This window comes from Odocoileus virginianus, chromosome 27, assembly GCF_023699985.2.
Source record: "Odocoileus virginianus isolate 20LAN1187 ecotype Illinois chromosome 27, Ovbor_1.2, whole genome shotgun sequence".
In the NCBI taxonomy this organism is placed as follows: Eukaryota; Metazoa; Chordata; class Mammalia; order Artiodactyla; family Cervidae; genus Odocoileus; species Odocoileus virginianus.
In genome coordinates, this window is record NC_069700.1 from 43,316,160 (window position 1) to 43,328,097 (window position 11,938).

General features: G+C 46.7%; 1 long non-coding RNA gene and 1 pseudogene across 2 annotated transcripts; both read right to left on the minus strand.

Moving 5' to 3' along the window:
- Positions 1-5,026: 5,026 nt before the first annotated feature.
- Positions 5,027-8,225, minus strand: LOC139031484 (uncharacterized). Of its 2 annotated transcripts, none has more exons than XR_011483988.1 (4): positions 8,169-8,225; positions 7,903-8,032; positions 5,687-5,907; positions 5,027-5,401 (listed from the first exon to the last, which is right to left on the minus strand). It is a non-coding gene; the product is annotated as an uncharacterized lncRNA (long non-coding RNA). The 2 variants fall into 2 exon arrangements; XR_011483987.1 differs by having other exon boundaries at positions 5,687-7,378.
- A 1,494-nt stretch (positions 8,226-9,719) lies between these two features.
- Positions 9,720-11,587, minus strand: LOC139031506 (histone deacetylase complex subunit SAP30L-like; annotated as a pseudogene).
- Between the last annotated feature and the right edge of the window lie 351 nt (positions 11,588-11,938).

The following is an 11,938-nucleotide window of genomic DNA, read 5'->3' on the forward strand; positions in this document are numbered from 1 at the left end:
AAGCCATCGTACCACAACTAGAGAGTAGCCCCCAATCTCCACCACTAGAGAGAGCCCACACTCGGCAAAGAAGACCCAGGGCAACTGAAAATCAAATTTAAAAATGATAGAGCTTTGTCTTGTCTTTGTGTCTCCAGGACTGGTCTCTGGGTATTTAGTGGAAACATTTTGGCTTGTTCCTACTCAAAAAAAAAAAAAATCTTCTAATGTGGATCATTGATGGTCCATCATCATCTGCTCTATTTAATAGTCTTCACAGCTATCTCGTCCTTACAAATAACACATCTCCCTAAATAATGGGATTAGATTTATTTGAGTTAAGGATCATCTGATATGTTAGACTTAATTCTGATAAAACATGTTCCAACAGCATTCTTGACAATATGGCATATCTAGAGCTAAGTCATGTCCTTAGAGGATCTTCTCATCCAGCCTTTGATTCTACCCTTTGTGGTTCTGGTCTCTTCCTAAACTTCACTTCCCTTATTGGTGTTTCAGCAATCTGGGTATTCTGACTCCAGGTTTGTATGTGTCTCCACTCATCCAGGTATGCCTGGGTCTCTGGTAAACAAGTGAGGCAGGAACCATGATTCTTACTAGAGACAGAATTCAGGTCATGGTTTGGTGTATGATTTAGAACGAGGCAGACCCTGGGTCACATCTGGGGCTGAAGTAGCAAGATTGAGGGGAGGTAATATTCAAGGTGGTTTGAGGTGGTGTGTGTGCTCAGTGTGAGATGGTGTGTGTGCTAAGTCATGTCTGACTCTGTGACCCTATAGACTGTAGCCTGCCAGGCTCCTCTGTCCATAGAATTTCCCAAACAAGAATACTGGAGTGGATTGCCGTTTCCTCCTCCAGGGGATCTTCCTGACCCAGAGATCAAACCCAAGTCTCCTGTGTTTCCTGCATTGACAGGCAGATTCTTTACCACTGAGCCACCTGGAAAACCCCATTTTGAGGATAGGAGGAGTCATAAGGGGCTGTGGATATGGTCTGGTTGGGGTTGACAGCAGCATTAATTTGGGTACAAGTAGATGGAAGAGATGAATCTTTCCACCTCCCACCATGCCCATCTGCAGGATATCAGAACTGGGAGATTATGCAGCCTACATGGCATGCATTTTGGAGTTCTGGGTTCCTCTGCTTAAAACAACTTCCCCCCTACCTCCTGCCAATTCCTCAGATGCCTCAAAAAGGGCTCAAATGTTTCATTTCCCAAGGGGAGTTGACATACAGAAACACAAAGTCTAAATAATAAAAAATAGAGCATTTCCTTAAAAGAGGATGTGAGAAAGATAATGAACAGGCCCATCGGAACCTGCTCCCCTTACCGGCAACTGGGGGCAGGTACCAGGGTCCAGAGCTCCCCAAGATTCTCCCACCTCTTCCACACCCTACCTCCAGGCAGGCCCTGCCTGAGTCCTAAGAGGTTCCTTCTCCAGGGATCTCGACCCCCAGCTCTCCAGATCCAGGGGAACCTCTGCACTCTTCTCTCTAAACAGTTCACTCACCCAATTCCAAACACCTGAAGAGAAGCAGCAGCAGGAGAAGGGAGGGAGCGGGGCCTTTTCTTTTCTTCATCTCAAGAGAATCCACATGGGCTGGAACCCAGGATGCCTTTTCCTCCTCCCTTCTCTCTAAGTTTTCTGTCTTTCCTTCTCTGCCAGCGCACAGCGGGTGTGGGGTTTATTTATGCTGCCACCAAGGGAATCCAGGATGCCTGGTTCTTCCTTCCTTCTTTCAGGGAGGAACAACCTACTCTTTTACTGTCAATCAAAGGAAGAAGAATCTGGTGCCGAGGAGTGGCAGGGTGGGAGAGAGCTGTCCTAAGTGCAAGAAGGAGATCTTGGTGCTGCCCAGAGACCAGAGTTGGGCAGTAACAGGGGATCAAGCTTGTCAGTGTGAGTGGCATTGCTTTCTGACTCAGAGACCTAGACAGACACCATGCATTGGTGCTCAGGGAGGGGCTTGGACTCCCTCTTCCATGGGTGGAGTGGTAAAGTTGGGGTGACCATGGAAGGTTAACGGCAGGCCTGCCTGAGGGATAGGGCATGGTGAGAAGACAGCAGGACATCCGAGGGTGTTCACAGAGCCCTTGGTCCTTACCAAAAAGGAGGATCATTGATGAAGGGGGAGAAATACCCAACCTCTCTATCTAAGAACTGCCCTCGTCTCGCAATCATTCACGAAAGTCCTTTCCAATAGCTCATCTCCCACTTGCAGATGCATCTCCTTGCTCCCATTACTTGAATGCCCTCAGCCCACCAAGTTTTCCTCAGTGACTAGATGAAATTAGTTCACCTCTGAAAGTTCCAATTGTCTTTTAATGAGAATGGCCGTTTGCTTCCTTTTCTGACTCCCACCCCGCCTCGTTCAGTGTTGTCCAAAAAACTGTAGCTGCCTGTCCTCATTCAGAGGTAGGAAGTTTCCTGACATTTGTGGGGCCTATCTCTTTCCCAGTGTCCTCTTAAGTGGAAGAGGAACTGGAGAATTACAGGAGGGCTGTAGATTCCTCAGATTCCTCAAAAAGGGCTCAAATGTTTCATTTCAGAGGGCAGCTGATTCCCTGAAAGTCAATTTAATGAATGGTTGGTTTACCAAATTTAATTGATTACTTCAACTACTGATTTTATTTGAATGGATTAAATATTTTCAAAGAGAATACTATTTAGATGAATTAAGAAAGTATTCTTATATGTTTACTATAACTAATGAATATATTTTAAAGGACTATCATAAGGAGTTCAGTTTAGTTGCTCAGTCGTGTCCAACTCTTTGTGACCCCATGGACTGCAACACACCAGGCTTCCCTGTCCATCACCAACTCCCAGAGTTTATACCTCTTGACTTATTTTTTAAATCAAGAGGTACAATTTGCATTTAGTAAGACCCACCTTTTTTCATGTATAGATCTGTGAGGCTTTCTGTTTTGTTTAAATTTTTAAAATTTTGAGATAATTTTAGATTTACAGGAGAGTTGCAAAAATAGTAATGAGAAATTTGAAGTTAAAAGACACTTGCTCCTTGGAAGAAAGGCTGTGGCAAATCTAGACAGTGTATTAAAAAACAGAGGCATCATTTGCCAATTAAAGGTCATAATAGTCAAAGATATGGTTTTCCCAGTAGTCATTACGGATGTGAGAGTTGGACCATAAAGAAGGCTGAGCGCCAAAGAATTGATGCTTTTTAACTGTGGTGCTGGAGAAGACTCTTGAGAGTTCTTGCAAGGAAATCAAACTGTCAATCCTAAAGGAAATCAATCCTGAATATTCATCATTGGAAGGACTGATGCTGAAGCTGAAGAAGCTCCAGTACTTTGGCCACTGATGCGAAGAGCTGACTCATTGGAAAAGACCCTGATGCTGGGAAAGATTGAGGGCAGGAAGAGAAGCGGGAGACAGAGGATTAGGTGGTTGAATGGCATCACCAACTCAATGGACATGAGTTTGTACAAACTCCAGGAGTTGCTGAAGGACAGAGAAGCCTGGGGTGTTGCAGTCCCTGGGGTCAAAAAGAGTCGGACACGACTTAGTGACTGAACAACAAATACAGTGATTAAAAACTAAGAAATTAATGTTGGTGTAACACTACACACTTAATTACAGAACTTATTCAGATTTCACATGTTTTTCCATTGATGTCATTTTTCTGTTCCAGGATCCAATCCAGAATTCCATGTGGCATTTATTTATACGTCTCCTTAGTCTCTTCTAATCTGTGACAGCTCCTCTTTGTCTTTCATGATGTTGACACTTTTGAAGAGTATCATCATTTTATAGGATATCCTAAAACTTTTTATTTTTTATTAGATTATAGTTGATTTACAATGTTGCATTTGTTTCTGCTGTTCAGCACGGTGTATCAGGTATACATATACATATACCACTCTTTTTTAGATCTTTTTCCATATAGGTCATGTCATTACAGAGTATTGAGAAGAGTTTCCTGTGCTATACAGTAGGTCACTATTAGTTATCTATTGTGCGTGTGTGTATATATATATATATACACACACATATGTATATATATAGTAATGTGTTTATGTCAATCCCAGTCTCCCAATTTATCCCCTACTTTCTTCCCTAGTGAAGTGAAGTCACTCAGTCATGTCCGACTCTTTGCGACCCCATGGACTGTAACCTACCAGGCTCCTCTGTCCATGGGATTTTCCAGGCAAGAGTACTGGAGTGGGTTGCCATTTCCTTCTCCAAGGGATCTTCCCAACCCAGAGGTCGAACCCGGGTCTCCTGCATTGCAAGCAGACGCCTTACCGTCTGAGCCACCAGGGAAGTCACTTTCCTCCTTAGGAATTGTCAATTTGTGTCGTCCTGTTAAGAAGGCTCTGGCAAAGGTCCAGACTTTGAGAACCACAGCAAAAGCCAAGTTGATGAAACAAAGGTGAGTGATTCCTTGGCATGAGGAAGGGTCAGCGAGTGTGTGTGATGAGCAAGTTGCACCAGAATCTTTAATGAGGCCTTGGCTTTCAGCATTGTTGGGTGCTGACACATGGATTTTTTGGCCCTGTTCTGAGACCTGGCTTTGTGGGAAGTGCCAAGAATTTGGCTCCTGACCGCAGAGGCTGAGCCCACCCTTGCAGAAACTGGGATCACACCTCTCTGCCCAGGATGGCTGCTGGGGCTGCGAACCCGCAGGCAAGACAGGTGCCAACTCACACCTGTCTTTCCAGTGAAGAGCAGACCTGTATGGCCAGGGAACCAGGCAATGTGCCACCTCTGGGGGCAACTCCGTCAGCAGCACCTTCTCTGCTTCACTATCTGTGAACTTGTGCTCTGAACTCACACAGAAACTATGCAACACAAACCTGTGAAGCCCAGCACTTTCTCTCCCCACCCTTTCCTGATTCCATTCTTCCATCAGCCTGGAGACCTTCAGGGAATGGGGAAGAGGAGGGGATAAATATACAGTCTGGATTTCACTCTAGGGATTTGAGAGCTGGGAGAACATAGGGAAGAAGGGTCTTTAGGAACTTTTATTCACAGCAATGTATAAACACACACCAACAGTGTCTGGTTCCACATATATTAGATGCATTTATTCAACAATTCAGTCACAGCTACAGCCTCCTTTTGTTGGGAGAATCAAGCTGGGAAGGAGGCTGAAGAAAAGTTGGGAGAAGCAGGAACGGGGGGGCACTTAACCTCTTGATCCAGGTCAGCAGCCTCTCTGCCCCCGAGGACTGTGGTGCTTCTGCCTTCAGGAACACTCAGGGCCACACTTGTCTCCCAGTCAGCTCTCTGGCTGCCGGAGAAGACAGCTCTCCTCTGAAGTCAGTTACAGTTGCCCTGGACCCTTCTGGGACTTCATAACAGCCGTGAGGGCATAGCAGTGGGAGTGGCAAAAGATCGACACTGAAGAGGTTTCTTAGGCTTGGAGAGTTTCTCTAGAAGACAAGAAGCTGAGTAGTTTCAGAGTCTTGTCCCCCTCCTCCAGCGCTCGCCCCTTCCTCATATTTCTTTGGCTCCCATCTTCCCCTCATCACTTTCCTCTGAAAGTCTTGGCTTTTTGACCCTCTCTTGCTGACTCTAACCTGCTGTTTCTGTCTTTCCTGATTTTCTTATCCCGTTACCCCTGCAGTCACCCTGCTGTCTCTTGCCTAGTTCCTCCCTGACTTCCCTGCTGTCTTTCCCTCAGAAAGAAAGGGGTTTCTTGCACATCAGACACTCACGAAATAGAAGAGAAGCCCAGTGAGGAGAATCACGGCCATCGCAACTGAGGCCAGAGTAACCAAGACGACCTCACCCGGCCTCAGGTGTCCGCTAGGGTTTTCCTCTTCCCTTGGTGGAGCAGTACTTGAGCTGGTGACACTGGAGATGGTTGTGTCAGTTCCACTGGATAGTGTGGTCGATCCAAGGGAGGTGGTTGTAGTGTTAGCAGTAGAAGTTACAGCTTATTAATAAAGGATGGCTGGTTAGTTCCATTGGAAGTTTTGTTTGATTCTGCAACTACTACTACCACCAACGGCAATGATGTGTGTGTGTGTGTGTGTGTGTGTGTGTGTACGCTCATGCACATGCACACGTGCTCAGTCACACTGCTGCTGCTGCTAAGTCACTTCAGTCGTGTCCGACTCTGTGCGACCCCATAGACAGCAGCCCACCAGGCTCCCCCGTCCCTGGGATTCTCCAGGCAAGAACACTGGAACGGGTTGCCATTTCCTTCTCCAGTGCATGAAAGTGAAAAGTGAAAGTGAAGTCTCTCAGTCGTGTCCGACTCTTAGTGACCCCATGGACTGCAGCCTACCAGGCTCCTCCATCCATGGGATTTTCCAGGCAAGAGTACTGGAGTGGGGTGCCATTGCCTTCTCTGGCTCAGTCACACAGTCAGTGGCAATAATAACTATCGTTTATTGAATAATGACTCTGCTCCAGGTGTTGTGCTAAGTGCGACATATGAATTAGTACTTCAAATACTCACAATACCTCCATGAGATAGGAACTTTTTAACACTCCCATTTTATAGATAGAGAAATTGAAGTTTAGAGAAGTTAAACCTGGTCCCAGGTTAGACAGCAGGTCATGGAGGAGGAATTTAAACCAAGGCTGACTGACACTAGCTCCAGCCCTTAACCTGTGTATTCTACATCCTAGGTCACATGACCTGGGAAGTCACATGACCTGGGGTCACAGGTATTATTCCTTCTCTAACTATTCATGATACTCTTCAGATAAAGAACATAAAAGAGCGAGTTGAAGGGTCCATGTGTATATACACGTGTATATATTGAGCTACTCTCCAAACAGAATTGTACCTGTCTTCCAGGGGAGAAATAATCAAGGGGAGGTTTGGGAGAGGAAATAGTGTGTATTTTCACTACTATCAAGTAATTCTAATGCACACAAAAGTTTGGGAGCTGCCAGGTATGGGACCCCAAGTGACCTTGACGCTTGGCCTGGCAGAGAACTTGCTGCGGGTAGCCCAAAATGATAAGATCTCCCAGGATTCTGGGAAGGGACCCAACGTCCTTACTTAGTGAGTGAGCATTAAGATGAGGCTTGTGCTTTTCCCCTCTATTTCATGTCTCTTTCCTACCCTGTTCTGATTTTCCATTTCAACAACAACCTAGCTCTTGGCCTCCCAGCTGCCTATATAACCTCACCTCATCTATGGCTCTGTTCTCCTACTGAGATGTGGTTTTCTTCCCCTTACTTATTCCTTCCATAGTATCATCTGGACTAACATAAATATCACAAATTTATATTTAGAGGAAGAGTCCAAAAATCCCTTGTTAATGCCTCTGATTAGGGTTATGATCAGGGTCAAGAGAAAAAAGAGGAATTTCCTGGCAATCCAGTGCTTAGGACTCTGTGCTTTCAGTGCCAAGGGCGTGGGTTCAATCTGTGGTCAGGGAACTAAAATCCTGCAAATGCAAAAGAGAGAAAGAGAGAGGGAGAGAGAGAAAAAAAAAACTAAGTGAGAAATTGAGATGAGAAGTTGGCCTATGGAGAGGGAATAGATTTGTTTTGTTCAGGGGCATAAAAAGATGAGTCAAAGTCATGATGGGGCAAATTCTAGAAAGAATTCAATCTGTGTGAGTGTGGAACACTTACAAGCTTAATTAGAGACTAGGTGACCACTGTCAGGGATGTTGGAAACAGGTTCCTGCCTACTGCAGGTGGTCAGACATTAAAATATCTTCCAACTCCAATGCATCTGTCCTTAGGGTTGATTTATTACAGAGGAAATAGGCCAGACTTCTGGGCAGAAGAGTTGTTACTGGGAACAGAATAGAGAGCAAAGGCTAGGTTGGATGGAAGAGAGTAAAGCAAAATATCTGTCCTTACTTCTTTAATGAGAATGGGAGCTAACAGGCAGAGTGTGCATGCCAGGACTGGACAACATTTTCCCCAAACCCTATTCAGACTTCAAGATTATATCACTCACCATTTCCTAAAAGTAGTAGAAGATGAAACAACAGCCAGCATTCAAGGGAAAAAACTTTTTCCTTCATCTTGAGATACTCTGACTGCCACGCCTGGAAAGGAGGTTTCCTGAGTCCCAGATGTGATTAGGCCTAGAATGGAAAGAAGAAATTCTGAGATTTTTCTTTCTGAAGAATCTCAAGGTGGAGATCTGAGGCTGGAGTTCTGGGAGCTCAGGTCTCCAAAGAATGGGTCCTCAACCTAAGAAAAAACACCAGTAGGGGGCACCTGGGGCTGCAGACTGGATGCCTGGTCCCTTAGGATCACTCCACAGAATGTCACCTCTTACTTTCTCTTTCGAAGAAGGTCTTTATAGTATCATCGGGGCTGGGCAGGGGCTGGGTATGTGACCTGTTGTTCTTCCGGCTATGGGCAGGTAACAGAATATCTGAACTCAGAGAAGAGGTCTGTAGAGGCCAGGAGATGCATAAGAATGGAAAATGACGTGGTCCCCTTAGGCAGGGCCTGGGGAGGAGCAGGAAGTTGTACAGTTCAAGGGGATCAAATTGTCATGGTGGAGGGAACTCCTCCTCTGAGGCACAGATGGGGCTAAAAACCTGTCCAGCTCAAGACCTTGCTTCCTGGAGAGAAGTCCTGAGTAACCGGGATGACTGGGCAGGGCAGGGAGTGTGAGAAGAAAGACTTGATGAACAGAACTTAGTTGGGAGGACAAATAAAATGCGATTCACTGTCACTGTAAATCTCATTGTCCAGTATCATCTGGACTAACACATCCGGATGATATGTTAACTTATCCACCCAAGGAACTTCAGTTGGTTCTTCTCATCAGTGCTGCATGCCAGACAAGTGGAATGATCGAAGAAATTCCTACACTTAGGACCGTGCCAGTTTGCCCAGGAGCTGAGGGCACATGACCACCTTGTTTAGACAGCAGATGAGACCAGCAGATAGATGGAAGATAGATGGAAGAGGAGGATAAAACAAAGACAGTAACGGGGCTTTGACAATCCCCTGACAGGAGATTGACAATGCCTTCATTCACAGTTCATGGCAAAAAAGTCAGGGAAGGATTCTATGGGAGTTTTAATTTGATATTATGTGTAATCAAAGCAAGCTGTCTCCACCTTCTCCAGCCACGGAGGTTTTCTGGTAGAGGAACCATTTCAGATCCTTTTTTTTAGGGGGGGCGGGTCATCTTATGGGATTTAGTTCCCAACCAGGGATCAAATCTGGGTCCTTGGAGTGAAAGTATGGAGTTCTAACCACTGGATTGCTAGGGAATCCTCCCATTTCAGATTCTTTAGATGTTTGGGTGAAAGAATATTCATTGCCTGTGAAGTCGGAAGGAAGTGAACTGACAAGCAGGAGATGTATATTCATCCCACAAATATTGAGTGGTTTCCTACTATGTGTCAGACATCGCACTCCAGTAAACAAAACAAGTTTGTGTTATTTTGGAGCTTATATCTAAGAAAAGAACTGTGAATGAATGAATTTTAAAAGCAGGAAGAGAAAATGAGGTGTTGGGTGGGAGGAAGCAGATTCTAGGATGTCCGAGGAAAGGCCTTGGTTGTTGATCTGCCCACTGTCTCTGATGGGAAGTCCCATGTGGGGATGGATGAAGAGTGTGGTCAGTAACAAGTTGATATTGGGATCTCAGGTAAAAATCCCAGGAATATTTCTAAGTAGAAAGATGTTTTTCTCTACAACATATTGGAGTAATAGGACTTGTCTTACAGCACAGGTTTACTTATATATTAGCTGTTTTTCTTTTTTTCATCTTTTAAAGTTTTTTATTTACAGTAAAATTTAGCAGTTATTATGGACTTAAATGGAGCAGATGTCGGCTGTGTATTAAGCATTATACTTCATTCCCTGAAGGTGTGCTCATCATCACTCAAGCTGCTTGTCACCCTCTGACTTCTGGTCCAGTCTACTCTTGTTACTCTTCATCATGTAGATGAAGAAAGTGAGGGTCTCCTTTTCATTCACAGGTATGCTCTGAAGTGTTGGCTGACAGTTTCTGCTAACTGGGCCTTTTTGAAGCCTAATCTGGTCTGCAAAGTGTGTTTATAACATCAGAGAGTGTTCACCTGCAGCTGAACAGATCAGCTTCAGGAATGTCTGTGTCGTGCTCAGGAGAATCGCTGCCATCGTCACCTGTCTTCCTCTGCCTTTTATTCTTACACTCTGGATGAAATTCTTGTGGAAATCGCAAATATACAGGTGCCTTACGCTCTGGTCGATGTCCAGCTTTTCTTCTGTGAGATGCTCTTCTGGACTCTCCCTGAAGGAGGCGTTGCCCTCCTCCATGAGGAGGCAGCTCAGGCCGTGGCTTGGGGCGGCGGCGGGGGCGACGGGGGCGGCTGGGGACCTTTCGCGGCATTTCTTCTCGGTGCTAAAGCCGTTCTTCTCCTCGTCCCGGCCGGCCTCTCTGGGGGAAGGTACCCTAGGCCACTCTGTAGCCGTGCTCCCCGCGGGGCAGGTCGCCGAGACCCCCGCACAAGAGAGTCCCAGAGCCCGTCTCCAGCCAAGGCGCTGCCCAGCCCCGCTCGCGGGAGTCCCGGCCCCGCGCCGCCGCGCTCCGGCTCCTTCGGTTCCCGGCCCGCGTCTCCACTGAGCCCCTTTCTCCCTGCTCGCGTCCCGGGGGTGGTCTCCCACGGCTTGCAGGGCCCCGCCGGGAGTCTCCCTGAGGCGCCTTCTGCCGGGGGACCTGGACCGTCACCCTTCGGCGAGGACGTCCAGGAGGGAGCCCCAGGAAGCAGCTGCTCCCCGGAGACTCCGGGCCCCGGTTGCCAGAGGGTTCTGAGGGCCCCCGCCGGCTCCAGGCTTATTTCAGCTGCGGAGCAAACTCGCCGCCGGGCGGCTGCCCCGGGGTGGCGCGGCCTCCCTGCGCGGCGCCCGGCCTCGAACCCGCGGCGCCCGGTCCCCTGCTAACTCGTCTAGCCCGCCCCAGCCCTACAGCCGCTCGGTTGCTCCCTGAGTCCCGAGTCCCGAGGCAGTGCCTGGGCCTCCCGGCCTCCGCCCGCCCGAGGCTCCGCGCCTTAGCTGTTTTTCTGAGTGACATTTTTCTCATCTACTTAATAGGGATCATAATTTGAACTTCATGGGATTGCTGTGAGGACTAAATGATGGTATATTTAAAAAAAAATCTTAGAATCACTCAGAAGCAAAATGATAGCAAAACAAACACAAAGTTAAAAAGATGAGCATTTCATCTAGATACAACATGCATTAATAAACTTATTTCTTAGAGTATGTATATTTCTTAGAGTGGCTAGGAATTTTCTTCATCACACAACGTCTGGAGGAGACACAAGAAGGGAGGAAGACTCTTCTTAAAGACAAAGTCAAGCTCTGGAGGGCACTGAAATGAACTGAGTGGAGGAAAGATGGGGAAGCAGTGACCATAAGAGTTGTTACTGTGCCCATCCCAATACCCAGTCAAGCAACTTTCTTGATCCTAGAATTCTAAGTTATGAGGAGAGCCCTGGGAACATACTTAACATCATTGCTAAGCCTGATGAAACTATGAGTCTCTTCTGAAACAACACTCTGCTCCAACACTGTAACTTTGGTTGTCAGACATGGGAAGGCCTTGCTTATTCTTGTCCTTGACACAGGCTATATAACCATGGCTATTTCCTGGGAGCATTCTGGTCTTCCATCATGACTCACTCCCTCATTATGGTAAATCTTTGTCTTCACCTCCATGATCCTCTTCTCCATCAAGGTTTCCTCCCTTAAAATGTCTCCCACTCCCCAGCATCTATGGCCATGCCCTCTTCAATGACTCCACTAAGATATGCTCTGTGGCTGTCACTGATGTGTCCTCTTCCATGGTTTCGTTCGTGACCCCAAGCCTGTGGTTTTCATCATGGCCTCTTCAGTAGAAACCTTGATGACTCATTTTCACATCACCTTCATGACTGTGACTCAATTCAGGGCCACATTGTAGCTTTCTTCATGGCCAAGGCCACAGGCCCCTCCATGACTCAGTTTATTGTCAAGGCTGCAGAACAGTGGACCCAGGCCAA